Raw genomic sequence first — 22705 nt, 5'->3', positions numbered from 1 at the left:
TCAATTTTATGCTGTGTGAGGTTTTACTATAAGCCGAAGGTAAAAATACTTTGTTCTTATTAGGGACAGCACATTGTTTGCCAGAGCACCTCAAATTGGCCATCTATGCTAGAAAAACATGCCATGCATTCAGCCCCTTCATTATTGCAGGAAGGGAAACACTTCTTCTACCAAAACCTCAAATGACACAAAAATACATAAAGATTCCTGACCTCCTGTCAGTCATTTGCTATCTTCAATATCAGCAATTTCTAAACCATATTCTATGGAACAGAAACATCTCTACATATAGGGATAGATGTTTAGCCAAAAAAGCAAGTGTTTATGGGGGGGATCAGTGATCAAAAAAGTTTTCAGAAAGCTGCAAATTGGACCTCAACCCCTTTAGGAAGTCATTATTTACATAGGATATTAAATCTTTCACATAATCGTGCAGTGAAAGCAGGAACATTTAAGCATGTTTCCCAATTTATTCAACCATGGAATCAGCTTTTGGTTTTATGTTTCGTTTTGTTTTGTTGTGGAACACCATTGAGTTAATCTCATGGGACACTGGTATTCAGCAGGACTTGAACTGAGAAATAGTTTCATGCAGGTATGCTTAAGTAATCCATCTAAAGTAAGTGTCAAGAAAGAAAAAAATCTGAGTTAGAAATGCAAGTTTACACAAGTACATCCAAGACAGTGATTTCTCAACACTATCCAAGAAAATAGTTAATAGTTCTGAATTAAACACACCCAAAAGAATTGGTCTCATAGTTCTGTCCTTACTTTGGTGGCTGAAATACTTCAATGCACTCTTGGTTGAACTTCTGGGATTTTTTTTCAGATTCAGTTTAGTGCAGCTCAAACTGATGCTGATGGTCAAGGCCAGTCTTCTTTTTCTTTCCATCCTACTTATAGAAGTTTCATAATTGTTGTTTTTTAAAGCATCTGATCACATTCTCCACACTACTCACCGAATACATTACTTGTAAGGCTCTTTGCCTACATAGGCTCATGGAGTTTATCATTCTGTATTAACAGACTTAATTATTTGCATTCTTTTGAGGGTATATACCAAAAATGTTTCCTGGAGCAGGAAGTGATAACGGCTCCCTCATTAAAGTAATGTTTAAATGCACCCACCAAAGTCATATATATGTATTTTTAAGGACTCATCACCTTGATTAGGATCCAGGTCATTCTGGAATAGTGGAAGACTCTTAAGAGATGATGTAGTAGTTAGTCATTTAACAAAAGCATGATTACCTGCTATTGTTTTGTTTGAAGGTACAGTTACTTACCTGTTAAGACTTTTTTCCTTAATCTTTATGAAAGCAATACCTGTTGTATATTTTAGATTCCGTTAGCTCTTGGGGTGATTTGGGTCTGTGTGGCTAGATTTGATTCTAGATGTTTCTCCTCAATGCCAATTTAAAACTAAATGTGAATGGCAAGATTCAAATGCAGTTGCTCAAACAAGAGGAAGGCCAGAGCAGCCCGATGGCTCCTTAAGAATGTCACATAGATGACAACACCAAGAAGCTTAGATAAGAGTCTCCTGACGTCCGCCCTCCCATGGATGCACCAAACATACAGCTACACATGGATCAACTCCCTCTGAGAGAAATGCAGAAACTAGGTGAGTGACTCCAACATAGACTGAGAAAATCCCTACATCAAAATGGGTAGGAAAGACTGAAACACACTCTTGCCATAACCCCCACCCCTGGCACAGTGCCTTACAATCAGAAGGGAACCCTCAACGTCCACCTTCTTCCTGAAGAGAGAGGGGTTTGAACCACACATCTAGTGCCCCAACGTTTATGGCCACTACACTGGGGACAGGCCGTCAAATCACCTGTCTCTCAGAGCCAACAGAGCATGACATTCACAAGTCTCACAGGACTATAGTAAACAAAGCAGCAGTTTTTCAACAGGCACATGAGCACTTCTGGTGGCTAGGCCCCCAGGCTTAACACAGAGCGGGCAGACAAAAATGCCCATCTCCTGCTCTCTCCCTGCAGGAGTCTGACTGCATATTATCCCAGCTGCTGCCTGAGGGTCTGGCTTTTAATCAGCCTGCATCTGGGTGCTGTCTGGGATCCTCCCAGGAGGCTGCAAACGCCAGGGGACACTTCCCCCACGTTCTCCCTCTGGCTTACTCAAACAATAAAACCAAGTTGCCAGCTTCTCCCTGGAAGGAGCTTGTACATACATCTAGAGCTCCAACTTTATGGCTGCCATCTGAGAGAGGGCCCCTCAAATCATCTAGCTCTAAAAGCCAGTGGAACTCATCATTCATGAGTCTCACAGGACTATATGAAACAAACAAAGCAGTTTTCGAATAGGCAGCAAGCACGTCCCACAGTTATCCCCTCCAGGCTCAGTACGGAGGGAGCAGGCTCTTAAGAATACCCATCGTCCACTTTCTCCTTGAAAGGGATTTGACTTACATACCTTCCCAACTGCATGCTGTCTGAGGGTCCAGCTTCTAAACAGTCTGCATGTGGAAGTCGACCAGGATCCTCCCAGGAGCCTGAAAGAGCTGGCAGGCACCTCCCACACCACCTCCCCCTGGCTCATTCCAACAGGAAAACCAAGTCTCCAGCTTCCTCCTGGAAGGAGCTTGTCCACACATCTAGCATCCAACTCTTATGACTGCCACCTGAGGGACCAGCTCCCAAGCTCCCCTGTTATGGGAACTGCCAGGGCTCAGCATTCACAGCCCCCCACCACCACACAAAACAAACAGGCAGTTCTATATGGGTGCATAAGCGCTCCCAGTGACTTCCCTGCTGGCTGAGCACAGAGTAAGCAAAAACACCCAGCTCTTGGTTTCTCCCTGATAGGGGCTAGACAGCACAGCTAACGTCCTGACTTTCCCAGCTGCTGCCTGAAGGTCAGGCTTCCAGTTAGCCTACATTAGGGAGCTGAAGAACCTCCATAGGACTATCACTGGATTTTTCAGCAGAAACCTGGTAGACCAGAAGAGGGTGGGATGACATCTTTAAAATGCTGAAAGGAAAAAAACTGCCAATCAAGAATATTCTAGCCAACTTATCCTGCAGAATTAAAGAAGAGATAAAGATTTCCCAGGTAAACACAAGCTGAAGGAGTTCATCACCACTAGATTGGCCTTATAAGAAATGTTTAAAGGAGTTCTTCAAGCTGAAACGAAAGGATGCTAGCTAGTAACATGAAAATATACGAATGCATAAAACTCACTGGTAGAGGTAAATACATATTTAAATTCAAGATACTCTAATATTGCAATGATGTTGTATAATTTGTACTTATAACTTGTACTTATAACTCTAGCATAAAGGATAAAAGAAAAAAGCATTAAAAATAACTACAGCTACAATAATTTGTTAACGGATACGTAATTTAAAGAGATGCAAACTGTAACATCAAAAACTTAAAATGTTGGAGGGAGAGTAAACATATGGAGAGCTTTTGTATGCATATGAAGTTATCAGCTCAAAACAGACTGTTATAAACATGTTTTATGATAACCACAAAGTGAAAACCTATATTAGATACAAAAAAAAAAAGGTACGAAGAAAGGGATCAAAGCATACAATTACAGAAAATCATCAAATCATGAAAGAAGAGAGCAAAAAAGGAACAAGGAACTATAAAAAAAAAAAATCCGGAAAATAATTAACAAAATAGCAAGTCCATACATATCAAAAATTATCTTAAATGTAAATAAACTAAACAGATTTTAAAATAATAATAATGGTAAGCCCACATATATGCTGTTGAAAAGAGACTCACTTCAGTTTTAAAGATACACACAGACTGAAAGTGAGTGGATGTGGAAAACAGCTATTTCATGCAAATAGAAACCAAAAGAGAGCAGGGTAGCTATACTTATATCAGACAAAATACACTTTAAGTGAAAAACTGTAAAAAAAGGCAAGGAAGGGTCATTATATAATGATAAAGTGATCAACTCAAGAAGGATATAACAATTGTAAATATTAATGTGCCCAGCATCCAATTAAGTAGATATCAACACAATAGTTGCAGGGGATATCAATTTCCACCTTTTGATGATAAATCATTCAAACACAAAGTCAATAAGCAAACTGGACTTAAACTACATGTTAAAGATGAACATAATGGACATATACAGAACATTGCATCCAAAAGCAGAAGAATACACTCTTCTCAAGCACACACATAATTTTCTCCAGGATAGGTCATATTGTTAGGCAGTAAAACATGTGGTAACAAATTTAAGTAGACTGAAATTTTAGCAAGCATCTCTTCTGATCATAGTGGTTTAAAACTAGAAATCAGTAACAAGAGAAAATTGAAAAATTCACAAATATGTGAAGATTAAGAAACATGCTCCTGAATAAACCAAAGAAGAATTGAAAAGGGCAATCAAAAAAAAAAAAAACAAAAAAAAAAAACTTGAAACAAACCAAAACAAAAACTCGCTCCAGCCCCGGTGCTGTGCTGTGAGGAAGGGAGACGGATTTGTAAACCCTGGAGCAAGGTTCTGCCTACCCGAGGCCGCTGCTGTGCGGAGACCCCAGGGGAAGCCACTGTCACCATGTCTGACCAGGAGGCAAAACCTTCAACTGAGGACTTGGGGGATAAGAAGGAAGGAGAATATATTAAACTCAAAGTCATCGGACAGGATAGTAGTGAGATTCACTTCAAAGTGAAAATGACGACACATCTCAAGAAACTCAAAGAATCATACTGTCAAAGGGAGTTCCCATGAATTCACTCAGGTTTCTCTTTGAAGGTCAGAGAATTGCTGATAATCACACTCCAAAAGAACCAGGAATGGAGGAAGAAGATGGATTGAAGTTTTTATCAGGAACAAATGGGGTCATTCAATGGTTTAGATATTCTTTTTTTTTCTTTTCCCTTAATCCTTTTTTATTTTTAAAAATAGTTGTTTTGTAATGTGGTGTTCAAAACAATTGAAAACTGGCACCCCATCTCTTTAAAACATCTGGTAATTTGAAGTCTAGTGCCCATTATTCATTATTGTTTGTTTTCATTGTGCTGATTTTTGGTGATCAAACCTCAGCCCCCTTCATATCGCCCTCTCCTTTTTAAAAATTACACGTGTGCACAGAGAGGCCGCCTTTTCCAGGACTGTGCATTTGCAGGCTTGTGATAAATAAGATCGACTGAGGCACATGTTCATAATGACTTTCCAATTGGCCCGGCAGTTCTAGCATGTGATTGCTTCACTCCTGGACTGTGACTTTCAGTGGGAGATGGAAGTTTTATCAGAGAACTGAACTGTGGAAAAATGACTTTTCCTTAACTTGAAGCTACTTTTAAAATCTGAGGGTCTGGACCAAAACAAGAGGAATATCAGGCTGGAGTCAAAATGACAGAGGTGGTGAGAATAATGACCAACTCCAAAGATGGCTTCACTGAAGAGAAAGCATTTTAAGATGAAAGAAAAGTCTTGTCAGAAGATCCCAGAAAAGTTCTAATTTCATTAGCAGTTAAAGTTATTCATGCAGAAGTGTATACAACAGAACACTGCTTTTTTTGACTTTATTTGTACTTTTTGGCCTGGGATATGGGTTTTAAATGGACATTGTCTGTACCAGCTTCGTTAAAATAAACAAAATATTTGTAAAAACCATTAAAAACAAACAAAAAATGAAAACACAAAATACCAAAACTTATGGGATGCAAAAGCAGTTCTAAATAAGAATTTTATAGCATTAAATGCCTACATTAAGAAAAAAGAAAGTTCTTAAATAAACAATTTAACTTTACACCTGAAGGAAACTAAAGAACAAACTAACCCAAAGTTAGTAGAAGGAAGGAAAAAACAAAAAACAGAGCTAAAATAAATAGATTAGAAACATAACAGAAAAGATCAATGAAACTAAGAGCTGGTTCTTTGAAAAAAACAAGATTAACAAACCTTTAGCTCAACTTAAAAAAAAAAAAAGACTCAAATGATTAAAATCAGAAACAAAAGAGGAAACATTACAATTGATACCACAGAACTAATAAGGATCATAAGAGACCTATGAACAATTACATGCCAACAAATTGGACAGTCTAGAAGAAATGGGTCAGTTCCTACTAAGACTGATTCACGAAGAAATAAAAAATCTGAACAGACCAATTACCAGTTAAGAGGACTGAATCAGTAATTAAAACCTCCCAATAGAGAAAAGTCCAGGACAAGAAGGCCTCACTGGTGAATTTTACCAAACATTTAAAAAGAAGTAATACCTATCCTTCTCAAATTCTTCCAAAAGATAGAAGAGGAGGGATCACTTCCAAACTCATTTTAGGAGGCCAGCATTACCCTGATACCAAAGCCAGAAAAGGACACTAAATGAAAACTTCCTTGGCCAATACCTTTGATAAACATAGGTGCAAAAGTCCTCAACAAAATATTAGCAGACTAAATTCAACAGCACATAAAAGAATAAACACCATGATCAAGTGAGATTTATCTCTGAGATGCAAGGATGGTATAACATATGCCAGTCAATAAATATGATATACCACATTAACAGAATGAAAGATAAAAATTATATGATTATCTCAATAGATGCAGAAAAAGCATTTGACAAAATCCAACACCCATTCATGATTAAAAACTCTAATTAAATTAGGTATAGAAGGAATGTAACTCAACCTAATAAAGGCCATTTTTGACAACCCCACAGCTAACCCCATACTCAACAATGAAAAGCTAAAGGCTTTTCTTCTAAGATGAGGAACAAGACAATGATACCTACTCTTGCCACTTCCACAGTACCAGAAATTCTAGTCAGATCAATTAGGGAAGAAAAAGAAATAAAATGACATCCAAATCAGAAAGGAAAAAGTAAAATTGTCTCTGTCTGCAAATGACATGATCTCACAAACAAACAAAAAAAAAAACCCCTAGGAGAGAAAAGATGGCGGCAAAGTAGAGAGACGTGGAGTGCATCCCTCTCCACAGATGCATTGGGAATGCATGGAAGGATGCAGTAATTCCCACAGAGAACCAGCTGAACACCAGCAGACGGCCTCGGACACCAGAAAGGACTGCGGGGAGCCCGACATAGCCGGTAGGGAGGCATCTACGAGGGCTCAAAGAGGGTGAAGCAGCGGAGCTGTGGCAGACAGGAGGGAGTGAGAAACATACGGAGGGTCTGCAGCGCAGCTCAGCGTTCCCGGACCGAGACATCGATCCGCGGCTGAACGGAGGGTCCGGGAGCGGGAGCGTGGGAACCGGAGAGCTGGTTCAGGGTGAGAAACATTGTTGCCGGTAGGGTGACGGACTGAGAGGACAGGAGGGAGGAGGTCCGCAGAGAGGAGTGCCCGTCCCTGAGAGCTGCCCGGCCATGATGGCGGCTGGAGGCTGCAGGCTCCCGGGCGGGGGGGGGGGGGGGGAGAGGAGCCGCGCACGTAGCCTCTCTCTCTCTTTCCGCGCCTCTTCAACAGGCAGTGGAGAGACACCCGTGGGCCACCTAAGGCGCTCAGGGATAACAAGCACCCTCAGGCACTCGGGCGGGGCTTGGTTAAAACCCCTTGCAACACCAGCAGCAGGGAGGCTGCCGAGAGAAAAAAAAAAAAAAAAAACAACAACAACAGCATCAAAAAGAAAAAAACCCGAGAGAGGCCCAAATCTAAGACTTTCTGTTTACGCCTGAGCCACCAGCGTCCCTCTGCAACAGGCACCTCCAAGCCTGACTGAAACAACAGTGCGCCACTGCTCACTCACTCCCAGGAGAAGGAGCCACTGTTGTACCCTCTCCCTCCCCACACACCGAGGCTTACAGACGAACAATAAAGGAACCTCTGCTGGTCACAGAATAACGCAAAAAAACCCAAGGCAAGGAGAAGGACACTTACAGCTGAGACGCTAAGGAAACAGAAATAGTAGTATCAATACCTATTGAACTGGTCCATTCTGGGATCAGTTCTGGATTTTTTTTTTCTTTTTCTTTCTCTCTCTCTCTCTTTTTTTTTCTTTATTAAAGACGATCTTAGCCCTAAGGGATCTACAAGTTTTATAACACAATTTTTTAATGATATTTTTTATTCTTTTTTTTTTTTTTTGCCTTTTAAAATACTTCTATATCTAGCTAAGTTTTTGGTAGTACGGACAATATATCTCTCATACTTTCCTTTCATCCCTATCTTTTATACATTTCTATTCCTTTCTTTTTATTTGCATATTTCCAACCACATTACGCTCTTCTGTTCCCCTTTCTTCCAGCCATTTTAAGTTTATTTTATCTTAAGATACTTATAAGCAACACTATCGGTCTGCTCAGACTCCTTGCTCTATTCTCCAGATGATGCACCACCTTGGTATTTAATATTAGGCTTTTGTCTTTATCTTAGTTCTTAGTACAGTTGTCTAATTACATTCTGAGAATCTCCATTCTCTCTGGTGGTACTCTAGCTCTTTTCTATATTTGATCCTAGCTTACAAAATCTCCCTGGATTTATGTTTGTATGTGTAGGGTGTTATTTGTTTGTTTGTTTGCTTTTGCTTTTGTCTCTGAATTGTTCTGTTTCAGTTGTCAATTTCTGTTGGGTTTCTCTTTGAATATCTGATAGCACACTGGGGTTCTGTCAGGTCTTTCTAGAGCCTTATGTCCTAACGGATTCAGTAATTGTGTGTCTTATACATGTATGTGTTTCCTAGACTTAATATTCGTTTAATCCAATACTTGGACATTAGTCTGAGGCTTGGACAGTCTTCTATAGACACCTCTATCACCAGGACAAGCAACCCCAAAAGTTTGGACAACCATGAGGAAACAAAGAAACACCATGCAGGCAAAGGAGCAGGAAAAAAATCCACAAGACCAAATAAATGAGGAGGAAATAGGAAAAATGCCTGAAAAAGAATTTAGAGTAATGATAGTAAAAATGATACAAAATCTCGATAACAAAATAGCGAAAGTACAAGAAACAGTTCATAAGAACTCAGAAAAACAAACAGCAATGGATAACCAAATAACTGAAATTAAAAATACTCTAGATGCTATAACCAGCAGAATGACTGAGGCAGAAGAGCGAATAAGTGAGTTGGAAGATAGAATGGGGGAAATAAATGCGACAGAGCAGGAAAAGGAAAAAAGAATAAAAAGAATAGAAGACAGTCTCAGAGACCTCAGTGATAACCTTAAACGTACCAACATTCGAATTATAGGCATCCCAGAAGAAGAAGAAAACAAGAAAGGGTCTGAGAAAATATTTGAAGAGGTTCTAGTGGAAAACTTCCCCAACATGGGAAAGGAAATGATTAACCAAGTCCAAGAAGCACAGAGAGTCCCATACAGAATAAACCCAAGGAGAAATACACAAAGACACATAGTAATCAAACTAACGACAATTAAACACAAAGAAAAAATATTAAAAGCAGCAAGAGAAAAGCAACAAACAACATATAAGGGAAAACCCATCAGGATAACAGCTGACCTTTCTACAGAAACTCTGCAGGCCAGAAGGGAATGGCAGGATATACTGAAAGTCCTGAAAGAGAAAAACCTACAGCCAAGAATACTCTACCCAGCAAGAATCTCATTCAGATTTGAGGGAGAAATCAAAAGCTTTCCAGACAAGCAAAAGTTAAGAGAATTCAGCACCACCAAACCAGCCTTACAACAAGTGCTAAAGGAACTTCTCTAAGTAGGAAACACAAGAAAAGGAAAACACCTACAAATACAAACCCAAAACAATGAAGAAAATGGTCATTGGAACACACATGTCAATAATCACTTTAAATGTAAATGGATTAAAGGCTCCAACCAAAAGACACAGACTGGCTGAATGGATACAAAAACAAGACCCTTCTATATGCTGCCTACAAGAAACCCACTTCAGACCAAGGGATACATATAGACTGAAAGGAAAGGGATGGAAAAAGATATTCCATGCAAATGGAAGTCAAAAGAAAGCTGGAGTAGCAATACTCATATCAGACAAATTAGACTTGAAAGGAAAGACTATTACAAGAGACAAGGAAGGACACTACATAATGATCAAGGGATCCATTCAAGAAGAACATATCACAATGGTAAATATCTATGCCCCCAATATAGGAGCACCTCAATACATAAGGCAAATGCTAACAGCTATAAAAGGGGACATCGACAGGAACACAATAATAGTGGGAGACTTGAACACCCCACTTACATCAATGGACAGATCATCCAAACAGAAAATAAATAAAGACACACAAGCTTTAAATGACACATTAGACCATCTCGACTTAATTGATATTTATAGGACATTCCATCCAAAAACGACAGACTACACTTACTTCTCAAGTGCACACGGAACATTTTCCAGGATAGATCACATCTTGGGTCACAAATCAAGCCTCAGCAAATTCAAGAAAATTGACATCATATCAAGCATCTTCTCAGACCACAACGCCATGAGACTAGATATCAATTACAGGGAAAAAACTGCAAAAAATACAAACACATGGAGGCTAAACAATTCACTCTTAAACAACCAAGGAATCACTAAAGAAATCAAAGAAGAAATCAAAAAATATCTAGAAACAAATGACAATGAAAACACAACAACCCAAAACCTATGGGACGCAGCAAAAGCAGTTCTAAGAGGGAAGTTTATAGCAATACAGTCCTACCTTAAGAAACAAGAAAATGATCGAATAAACAACCTAACCTTACACCTAAAACAACTAGAGAAAGAAGAACAAAGAAACCCCAAAGGGAGCAGAAGGAAAGAAATCATAAAGATCAGAGCAGAAATACATGAAAAAGAAAGGAAAGAAACCATAAGAAAAATAAATAAACCTAAAAGCTGGTTCTTTGAGAAGATTAACAAAATTGATAAACCATTAGCCAGACTCATCAAGAAAAAAAGGGAGAAGATGCAAATCAACAGAATTAGAAATGAAAAAGAAGTAACAACGGACACCCTCAGAAATACAAAACATCATGAGAGACTACTACAAGCAACTATACACCAATCAATTGGATAACCTGGAAGAAATGGATACATTCTTAGAAAAATACAATCTTCCAAGACTGAACCAGGAAGAAATAGAAACCATGAACAGACCAATCACAAGTACGGAAATTGAGGCAGTGATTAAAAATCTCCCAACACACAAAAGCCCAGGACCAGATGGGTTCACAGGCGAATTCTATCAAACATTTCGAGAAGAGTTAACACCTATCCTTCTTAAACTCTTCCAAAATATAGCAGAAGGCGGAGCACTCCCAAACTCATTCTACGAGGCTACCATCACCCTGATACCAAAACCAGGCAAAGATGTCACAAAAAAAGAAAACTACAGACCAATATCACTGATGAATATAAATGCAAAAATCCTCAACAAAATACTAGCTAACAGACTCCAACAGCACATTAAAAAAATCATCCACCATGATCAAGTGGGGTTTATCCCTGGGATGCAAGGATTCTTCAATATACGCAAATCAATCAACGTGATACATCATATCAACAACTTGAAGGATAAAAACCATATGATCATTTCAATAGATGCAGAAAAAGCTTTTGACAAAGTGCAACATCCATTTATGATAAAAGCTCTCCAGAAAATGGGCATAGAAGGAAAGTACCTCAACATAATAAAAGCCATATATGAAAAACCAAAAGCCAACATCGTTCTCAATGGGGAAAAACTGGAAGAATTCCCTCTAAGAACAGGAACAAGACAAGGGTGTCCACTCTCACCACTATTATTCAACATAGTTTTGGAAGTTTTAGCCACAGCAATCAGAGAAGAAAAAGAAATCAAAGGAATGAAAATTGGAAAAGAAGAAGTAAAATTGTCACTCTTTGCAGATGACATGATATTATATATAGAAAACCCTAAAGACTCTACCAGAAAACTGCTAGCACTAATTGATGAGTTTAGTAAAGTAGCAGGATACAAAATTAATGCACAGAAATCTCTTGCATTCCTATACACTAACAACGGAAGAGCAGAAAGAGAAATTAAGGAAACTCTCCCATTCACCATTGCAATCAAAGGAATAAAATACCTAGGAATAAACCTAAATAAGGAGGCAAAAGATCTGTATGCAGAAAACTTTAAGACATTGATGAAAGAAATCAAAGACGACACAAACAGATGGAGAGACATACCATGTTCCTGGATTGGAAGAATCAACATTGTGAAAATGACTGTACTACCCAAAGCAATTTACAGATTCAATGCAATCCCGATCAAATTCCCAATGGCATTTTTCACAGAACTAGAGCAAGAAATCTTGCAATTTGTATGGAAACGCAAAAGACCCCAAATAGCCAAAGCAATCTTGAGAAGGAAAAATGGAGTTGGTGGAATCAGGCTTCCTGACTTCAAACTATACTACCAGGCCATAGTGATCAAGACAGTATGGTACTGGCACAAAAACAGAAAGGAAGATCAATGGAATAGAATAGAGAACTCAGAAGTAAGCCCAAACACATATGGGCACCTTATCTTTGACAAAGGAGGCACGAGTATACAATGGAAAAAAGACAGCCTCTTCAATAAGTGGTGCTGGGAAAATTGGACAGCAACATGTAAAAGAATGAACTTAGAACACTTCCTAACACCATACACAAAAAGAAACTCCAAATGGATTAAAGACCTACATGGAAGGCCAGACACTATCAAACTCCTAGAGGAAAACATAGGCAGAACACTCTATGACATCCATCAAAGCAAGATCCTTTTTGACCCACCTCCTAGAATCATGGAAATAAAATCAAGAATAAACACATGGGACCTCATGAAACTTAAAAGCTTTTGCACAGCAAAAGAAACCATAAACAAGACTAAAAGGCAACCCTCAGAATGGGAAAAAATAATTGCCTATGAAACAACGGACAAAGGATTAACCTCCAAAATATACAAGCAGCTCATGCAGCTTCATACCAAAAAAGCAAATAACCCAATCCACAAATGGGCAGAAGACCTAAATAGACATTTCTCCAAAGAAGACATACAGATGGCCAACAAACACATGAAAAGATGCTCAACATCACTCATCATCAGAGAAATGCAAGTCAAAGCCACAATGAGGTATCACCTCACACCAGTCAGAATGGCCATCATCACAAAATCTGGAAACCACAAATGTTGGAGAGGGTGTGGAGAAAAGGGAACTCTCCTGCACTGTTGGTGGGACTGTAAGGTGGTACAGCCACTATGGAAAACAATTTGGAGGGTCCTTAAAAAACTACAAATAGAACTACCATATGATCCAGTAATCCCACTCCTGGGCATATACCCAAAGAAAACCATAATCCCAAAAGAAACTTGTACCATAATGTTTATTGCAGCACTCTTTACAATAGCCAGGACATGGAAGCAACCAAAATGCCCATCAACAAATGAATGGATACAGAAGATGTGGCATATATATACAATGGAATATTACTCAGCTATAAAAAGGGATGAGATGGAGCTATATGTCATGAGGTGGATAGAACTACAATCTGTCATACATAGTGAAGTAAGTCAGAAAGAGAAGGACAAATATTGTATGCTAACTCACATATAAGGAATCTAAAAATGGTACTGATGAACTCAGTGACAAGAACAAGGAAGCAGATACAGAGAATGGACTGGAGAACTCGAGGTATGGGAGGGGGCGGGGGGTGAAGGGGAAACTGAGACGAAGCGAGAGAGTAGCACAGACATATATATACTACCAACTGTAAAATAGTCAGTGGGAAGTTGTTGTATAACAAAGGGAGTCCAACTCGAGGATGGAAGATGCGTTAGAGGACTGGGGCGAGGAGGGTGGGGGGGACTCGAGGGGGGGGAGTCAAGGAAGGGAGGGAATATGGGGATATGTGTATAAAAACAGATGATTGAACCTGGTGTACCCCCCAAAAATATATATATATATAAAAAAAAAAAAAGAATCCACCTGCCAATGCAGGCAACACGGGTTCAATCCCTGCTCCAGGAAGATGCCATATGCCATGGAGCAACTAAGCCTGTGTGCTGCAACTACTGAGCCCATGTGCCACAACTACTGAAGCCCATGCTCCACAATAAAAGGAGCTACTGCAATGAGAAGCCTGCACACTGCAACGAAGAGTAGACCATGCTCACCACAACTACAGAAAGCCAGCGTGCAGCAATGAAGACGCAACACAGCCAATAAATAAATAAATAAATGCAAAAAAAGAATCCTCACATTTTAAAATTTCTGGAGTTAAATATTCTCTTTGCTTATGGCGGAAATGACTAGTTGTTCATTACCGTCTTTTCTCCCATTTCTAATAACAGAACTTATTTTTAGCTGGATACCTAGACTTTTTTCTCACGTTCCTTTAGTGGAAATAATGTGTGCAATTTGCAGGTCTTGTCCTATAAGAGATCAAACTGCAATCCTATGACTCTTTTCCTTTTCCCTTCCCTTTGGCCAGCGAATGAAGACACGGGAGCTTCACCATTGGACTCAGAGATAGAAACTAAGTGTTGAAGATTGCAGAACACTCCTAGTAGTCTGGACTGCTTCTCTGTTACACTAGAGAGAAATAAAACTTCTATCTCAATTAAGGGGAAAAAAAAGAATTTGCCTTCCAATGCAGGGGACGCAGGCTCAATCCCTGGTTGGGGAACTAAGATACCACATGCTGTGGGGCAACTAAGTCCTTGTGCAGCAACTACTGAGCCCACACACCACAGCTGCAGAGCCCGTGTGCTGTAACTACAGAGCCCACATGCTCTGGAGCCAATGCATCACAACTAGAGAGAAGCCCACATGCCGTAACAAAGAGCTCGTGCACTGCAATGAAAGATCCCGCATGCTGCAACTAAGACCCGATACAGCCAAAAATGAATAAATAAATTAAAAATAAATTAACCAAGGAGGTTAATGATCTATATGCTGAAAACTATAAAAAAACTGATGAAAGAAATTGAAGAAGATACAAATAATTGGAAAGATAGTCCATATCCATGGATTGGGAAAACTGTCCAGACTTAATCAAAGTGATCTATGGATACAATGTAATCTGTACCAAAATTCCAATGCCATTTTTCACAAAAACAGAAAAATCAATGCTTAATTCATTTGGAACCACTAAAGACCCTGAATAGCTAAAGCAATCTTGAGCTTTTGGGGAGCATTACATTTCTTGATTTCAAACTATATTACAAAGCAATAGTAATCAAAACAGTAGGTTGTTGGCATAAAAATGGACACATAGATCAATGAAACAGAATAGAGTGCCCAGAATAGAAAGAAACCCACACACATCTAGTCAATTAATTTTTGACAAAGGCACCAAGAATATACAATGAGGAAAGGATAGTCTCTTCAGTAAATGATGTTGGGGAAACTGGATATCCACGTGCAAAAGAATGAAACTGGATCCCTCTCTCACACTGTACACCAAAAATCAACTCAAAATGGATTAAAGACTTGAACATTTGACCTGAAACTGTAAAACTCCTAGAAGAAAACATAAGGAATAAGCTCTAAGGCATTGATCTTGGCAATGATTTTTTGGATTTGACACCAAAACCAAAAGCAACAAAGGCAAAAATAAACAACTGGGACTACATCAAACTAAAAAGCTCTTGCACAGCAAAGGAAACCATTAACAGAATGTAAAGGTAACCTATAGAATGGGAGAAAATATTTGCAAACCACATATCAATAAGGAGTTAATACCCAAAATATATAAGGAACTCATACAACTCAACAGCAAAAGAAACCAAATAATCTAATTTAAAAATGGTCAAAGGACTTGAACATTTTTCCAAAGAAGACACACAAGTGTCCAATTGGTATATGAAAAGAAACTCAGCATCACTAATCATCAGGGAAATACAAATCAAAACAGCAATACCACCTCACAACCTGATGACTTTTATTAAAAAGACAGGAGATAACAAAAGCTGGTAAATATGTGGAGAAAAAGGAAACACTTGTACTCTGTTAGCAGGAATGTAAAATGGTACAGCAGTCACTGTGGAAAATAGTAAAGAGTTTCCCCAATAAATTAAAAAACAGAACCACCATATGATTCAACAATCCCACTCCTGGGTATATATCCTAAGAAAATAAAATCACTATCTCAAAACATATCTGGGACTTCCCTGGTGGTGCAGTGGTTAAGAATTCACCTGCCAATGCAAGGAACACAGGCTCAAGCCGTGGTCCAGGAAGCACCCACATGCCGTGGAGCAACTAAGCCCATGCACAACAACTATGGAGCCTACGCTGTAGAGCCCTTGAGCCACAACTACTGAAGCCCACACGCCTAGAGCCCGTGCTCCACAACAAGTGAAGCCACCGCACTGAGAAGCCCATGAACCACAACAAAGAGTAGCCCCTGCTCTCTGCAACTAGAGAAAGTCCGCTCCCAGCAACGAAGACCCAACACAGCAAATAAATAAAAATAAATAAATTTATAAAAAAACAAACAAAAAACACAACAAAAAAACAAAACAAAAAAACAAAAACAAAAAATATATAGTATTATTATACTAATATACTATAATAATATATAGTATTATTCAGACTTTAAGAAGGAAATCCTGCCCTTTGCAACATGGATGAACTTGGAAGACAATTATGCTAAGCGAAATAAGCCAGACAGAGGAAAGAGATACTGCATGGTATCACTTACATGTGGAATCTAAAAAGGAAAAAGTCAAACTTACAGAGATAGAGAGTAGATTGCACATGTAAGTGAGGCTGGTAAGAAAGTTCTAAGGATCTAATGTATAGCATGGTGACTACAGTTGAGAATACTTTATGGCATAATTGAAATTTGCTGAAAGTAGATCTTAAGGTTTCTCACCAAAAAATAAAGTAAGTAACTATGTGAAGTGATGGATCTGTTAATTAACTTTATAGTGGAAATCTTTTCACAATGTATACATGTAATAAATCATCATACTTTAAACAGATTACAACTTCTTTTGTCAATTATACCTCAATAAACCTGAAAAATAAAAATCTGCTTGTTAACTTGTTTCTTAATCATAATAACAGGTTTATGGTCCTTGGAAGGAAAGTTTGGGCCAATAGAGCAAGCCAGATAATCTGGTTTTTCACTTATCTCCATGAAGTATCCTAGCATTCTACTCCAGGAGGAAAACTGATTCAAGGTAGGAGTTAACAATCTGACCAAAAGACCGAAGACCGTTGGCCAATATGGCTTCCTTCATGCACGCACACAGGTCTAGAGTAAAGAACACTAGATTGGGAGCCAGAAAATGTGAAACTTGTCAGCAGCCTAGTTGTTAGAAAGCATGGAAAACATTAGGGCAGCCATATAATTGATTGAATATAAATCTTTATTGGAGCACTATTAATGACTACACCAGGACAACAAGATGTAAACCAGGACTGTCCTCCACAAACTGGGACACATGGTCATCCTAATTCTGTCACTAGATACTCCCTAGAGAACCTTCCAACTGTAAAACAATGATCCTATGATTAGTGACCAGTTTAAAACTTTTTATCTCTAATGGCTAGAACTGACAAATGCTTAACGACTTTTTAAAAGAATTAAGATAAAGAGTTTTAAATAACCAGAGCAAAGTTTTGAGAACACTATCTCCCTAAGATTCTATTTTCAGTCTTTCATGAGTCTTTCAAGAAATTACGAAATTAATGTTTAGTGCTTCTTTTCCAACACTTCCATGAATACACTATCCTGAATGCTTTAGCTCTTATGCTCTGAGTTACTAGAAAGTATTTTTCATGTTCTATTTTTATGTTTGGTTTTAAAGCAGCCACATTTTTGAGGAGCAGAGGAAAAGGGAAAGGATGGCGGTGGGCAGTAGAGGAGGAGGGCTGGGAATGATAATAGGAGTCTAGAGCAAGCATTTCCCCCCAATTCCTCTTGCTGGAGTGGACCTGAGGATGGACAAAACCAATCTTGGTTTCAGAGAATTTCTTGTACTGTTGACATCCTCAAGTACTATGATTCTATTGTTTATACACGTTTTCCCCACAATCGGGCCTCCGAATGCAAGCCATCTACTTAGTGCCTGTGCTAGCTCTGGGCCTGCTTGACCTCTGCTCTCTAACTCAGAAGAGTTGACATCCAAAGGCTCCAATTCCCAAGTTCCCATGGCAGCTGGCTCCCACCAAGTCCTGCAATGGCAGTTAATGACAGAAAGAAAAGGAAAAGGAGAGTCCTTCTTTGTCTTCCTTGCCTCCAGCTGCATCACTTGCATGGCTCCTGCTCCTCTTGTTATTCTACAGGAAGATCTACTTCATCAAATACCTGAGATACATCTTGGAGATTCAGGCAGGAAAGAATGAGTGCAAATGTTTAATAAAAGGAAACTTTAGAAATAAATACTTTTTGGGACTTCCCTGGCGGTCCAGTAGTTAACACTCTGCACTTCCATTGCAGGGGGCGCGGGTCTGATCCCTGGTGGGGGAACTAAGGTCCCACATGCTATGCAGTTGCAGCCAAAAGAAAAACACCACCACCAAAAAACCCCTAATACTTGCATGCACAAGGATAGATCTGAACTTTTCATGTATTTTTACTGAAATAGAAAGTACACACTATAAGTAGAATATACAAATGATTTTATACAAGTGCATTAAAATAAATCATATATATTTTACATTAGGTTATTCATAGGCTATAAAATAATCTTTCCCAAATTATATAGTATAAAAATAAGCAATGTTTCAAATTACCTCCAAAACTGAGATAGTTCTGGCCCCAAATTAGAATAGAATTTGTAACATAAATAGTAATTAGAATTAATTTTATAATTATGTTTAAATTTTAAATACACCAGGTTGTGAAAACCTGAAAATATTCATTTTATTAAACGGAAGAATAAAATTACCAAGTTTAATAACAAATCTGAGGTAAAAACCTGCATTAAATTACACTTAGGAAAATTTATCTAAGATTGCTTCCTTAATTTACCATTAACATTTCATCTTTCTAAAGTATCCTTTCATTACCTCTGGCCTTCTGGGTCTAGTAATTAAGGTGACTTTTATATAAAATGATCTCTACTACAGAGATGGGAGTATTTGCACTTAGCTACTGATGACTCAATACAGACCTATCAGATAAAATTAAAATGTTGCAACTTGATCAGAATGATGCACTCTTGTCTTATGTAAAAATATAAATCACAGTACGTTGACACTTGATAATCTGAGCTTTAATTTACTAGCCAAAGAGGATTAAGAATATACTACAAAATTTTAGTACAGCTGACCCTTGAACAACCGTTCAGGTTTGAACTGCACAGGTGCACTAACATGCGGATATTGTTCGCCAGTATCTATTACAGGACTACCAGGTCTGTGACTGGTGGAATGTGCGGGTGCAGAGGAACCATGGATATGGATGGTGGACTATAAATTATAGTCAGACTAACCCCCATGTTGTTCAAGGGTCAGCTGTATAGAAAATATCTTGGATGAAAAACAAACCTTCACAAGAATTTACCAGGGTCACTATAAAGAAATGCAAAATAAATATGTATACCTGGTCTCACAAAAATATTGCCACCTGTAACACGCATCTGAATATTAAGACCCACCTCAGATTGTACTAGCTGAACTTTACCCTACATTGTATCCTGGTATTTGACTTTTTTTTTTTTTTCTGTCACTATCAGATATTTCATGTTATACTAACAAAGGGAATTAGCATTTTCAGTGTCCTGTCTCTATTCTTTCTAGCCTCTTTCTGCTCAGGTTTTTAAAAATAGGTATTTCAAATGCAGTCAGAGCCTCCAATGTATGGGGAAAGCTCTCCTACCCATGTCTCCAGAGCCCCCTGCACCCTGCAGGCCCCCAGCAGTCAGTAGTTTAAGGACTCCATCCTGGATGGATGCAAATGCTTTATTCAAGTTCCACATATGTCTCCAAACCCCAACCAATTAGCTGCAAATGCTTTTTTGTTATGTGTACTTATCCCCATATTTACTGTATAGATTTAGATGGCAGGGGGAAGGCAAAATGACCCTAGTTGTGATTATTTTCTTTAACAAGATGGAATTAAATGATGAAAAAAATCTAATAGTATTTCAGCCCAGTACTTTTAGCATCCCCAATTTTTTAGATTATAAATTCACAACAGTGAATACACTAGTGACTATTTTTAACTAAAACACTGAATAATTTCATGCCATAGAAATTACATGCTCACAATTTTAGCTTGGATTTGTTTTGCAGCTTATTTAATGCTGTCTGAAAATCAAGCAGGTAATGAAAACCACATATTTGAGCATGCAATAGGAGGCAACATAGTGGCGACTCCAAAAAGGCCGGTCACTTACAAAAGTGTGCCCATTTATCTGATACCCTCAGCCTCCAGAGACTGTCATGAATTCAAATATAACCTATTCAATGCTGCTTTATAAATCTGACTGAAAACTTTTAAAGAGTCTAGGTGTTAAGCTGTAATGGAAGCAAAAACGAAACTATCGTCTATGCAATCTCACTGTTACCATCACACCACCCTCTATAAAGCACCAAACAGACATACAGCATTTGGCATTCTCTCTTGAACTACAAAACTTTTATAATCACAGAATTTGAGAGCTGACAGGAACTTAGAAGATGCTAAGTTTAGTTCCTCACTTTCCATTTGAGAATAGGAAGGGGAGGATGGATGAAGGGAATCAGCATTTATCAAGCCCCACGCCCATGGAACTGGGCGCTTCCCACTTCACTATCTCAGTTCTTACAGTTCCAGGTAGGTAGCATTAACCTCCATTTTACAGCTAAGGAAATGTAGGCCTACCTGGATTAAATACCCACTCCCTTCAATACAATCCACTAATGGAGAACAGGGGAAGTCCAACTTCAAAGTTACTGTTCTTTCCTCAGGGTAATGATTCACAAAGTGTGGTCCTGGCACCAGCAGCAGGGGCATTATCTGGAAACTTGTTAGAAATGCATACTCCCAGGCCTTCCCCCAGCCCTTCTGAATCAGAAACTGTGGGGTGGAGCCCAGCAAGCCCTCCAAGTGATGGTGGCGGCACCCTCAAGTTTGAGAGCCACAGCTCTTTAACATGTTGTCTCTCAGAAACTTTATTTGGAGCATGTATATTAAAATACATATAATTTTACACCAAGTTACTGCAGAGGTCAAAAGAACTTAGTGTATTACCCTTTATACCAGAATATTATGGCAAGGATGGCCTTCAACAAAATTCTGCTTTGGATGATGTTACATGTCTAACTGATTGAAAATGAATTTTTTCATGAGAAAAAAGAAATGTGAAAGCTATTCTAAGTAATACTGGCAGTAAGATTCTAAAGAACTGTTTTCACCTTATGACCAAATAAATAAGACCTGAAACAAAAATCTTATGCCTGCCTGAAATTAACAAATACCCTTGCCTGACTGACTTTATCATTACTTACCATAATTAAAACTAGGTATAGGAAAACCAAGTAGGTATATACTGAATGTTTAGCATACAGGGATCTAAGTTAAAGTTAGTAAAAGTAGCTCTTAAGAAAGAAACCACATGTAAAATTAAATTAAAAACTAAGAATTTAATGAAGTACCTTGTTCAGACTTTCAGTTTGAAAGGTTTTCTTTTCCAAGCTTAAAATACCATGTTGAAAATGCTGTCTTTATCTGAGTGCTTCTCCACTTCAAACCCCCAAATGAAAAATAAAATCATTCATGTTACCAAAAATTCAAAATATTCTCATTGGAGATTTTGCCAGTTCACTTTAGCATTTCAGCAAGTATGCCTAACCAGAGAATACTAATTCCTTTCCATATGTAATTTTTCTTTAAATATATGCTGATGATTTCATTAGCTGCTATTCTAATATGTATATTTCATATAGGAAATTTTATAGGAAAGCATTGTTTTTTAAATGCAATGACATTAAAATGATGCTTAGTTTCTAGGATACATAAACCACAATTTTTTTTTAGAAAACCAAAAAGTCTGAATGAAAATATGGTAATTGTTATAATAAAATTTAAAGTTAAAATGAGATTTCAATTACCATATAATCTTGATGCCTGACAGTAAATCAAAAAAGCTTCAAGTTACTATAACAATAAATTTCCAATGGTCACTATTTGCTTCGAATTTATAATGAACTCCTTTTCTGTCCCCAATTTTTTTAAAGGCTCTTAATATTTAAAGGGAAATTTCGTGTGTACATATAGAGCATGAACTATAAAATACTATATTATTAATTTTTCTATAGATGGATGAGGCTGATAGTATAAAAAAGGAAATGTGGGGCAGGTCTAAAAATTGCAAGTCTATGCACCTCAGTTTATCTAAATGGAATTTTTGGTACATGACATACTAAAATAGAACCCTACCTTCAAATTCTGTAAACTGAAAATCTCATATATGCCCTTTCACCACTGAAGAAAAAAATCTGTACACAATTATGTTAGCTATATAAATTAAATCTTCAGATGTCACAGGTAACAGTCATCTCTTAATTCTTTGAATCCTTCCTATAATATCATTTAGTAATAAAGAATATTTCAAAAGGAAAGTAGGGGGAAATGATGCAGGATTATAACAATTAGAATTGCTTAAAATAAAAATAACATTTCATTTATTTGCTAACATTTTAAAATTAATTCCTACTTTATCCTTCTTTAAAGATATTTTGTTTCTTCAACCAGCACACTGAGGATGAGTGCTACAGATCTTACCAAAGTGTTTTATGAAGAACCTTGGCTTCCAGAGTCATAGCTTGCAACCCCAGATTGGCTCTGCATGATTCGTTGTAAAGCAGGCATTAGCATTCTTCCTGAA

At 38.1% G+C, this 22705-nt stretch overlaps 1 long non-coding RNA gene across 1 annotated transcript; it reads right to left on the bottom strand.

Moving 5' to 3' along the window:
• Positions 1-804: 804 nt before the first annotated feature.
• LOC130859466 (uncharacterized) lies at positions 805-22679 on the bottom strand. Its single transcript, XR_009055209.1, has 3 exons — positions 22603-22679; positions 21474-21561; positions 805-896 (listed from the first exon to the last, which is right to left on the bottom strand). It is a non-coding gene; the product is annotated as an uncharacterized LOC130859466 (long non-coding RNA).
• Between the last annotated feature and the right edge of the window lie 26 nt (positions 22680-22705).

Source organism: Hippopotamus amphibius, chromosome 8 (genome assembly GCF_030028045.1).
Source record: "Hippopotamus amphibius kiboko isolate mHipAmp2 chromosome 8, mHipAmp2.hap2, whole genome shotgun sequence".
Lineage (NCBI taxonomy): Eukaryota > Metazoa > Chordata > Mammalia > Artiodactyla > Hippopotamidae > Hippopotamus > Hippopotamus amphibius.
This window is presented reverse-complemented; position numbering and strand designations above follow the sequence as displayed.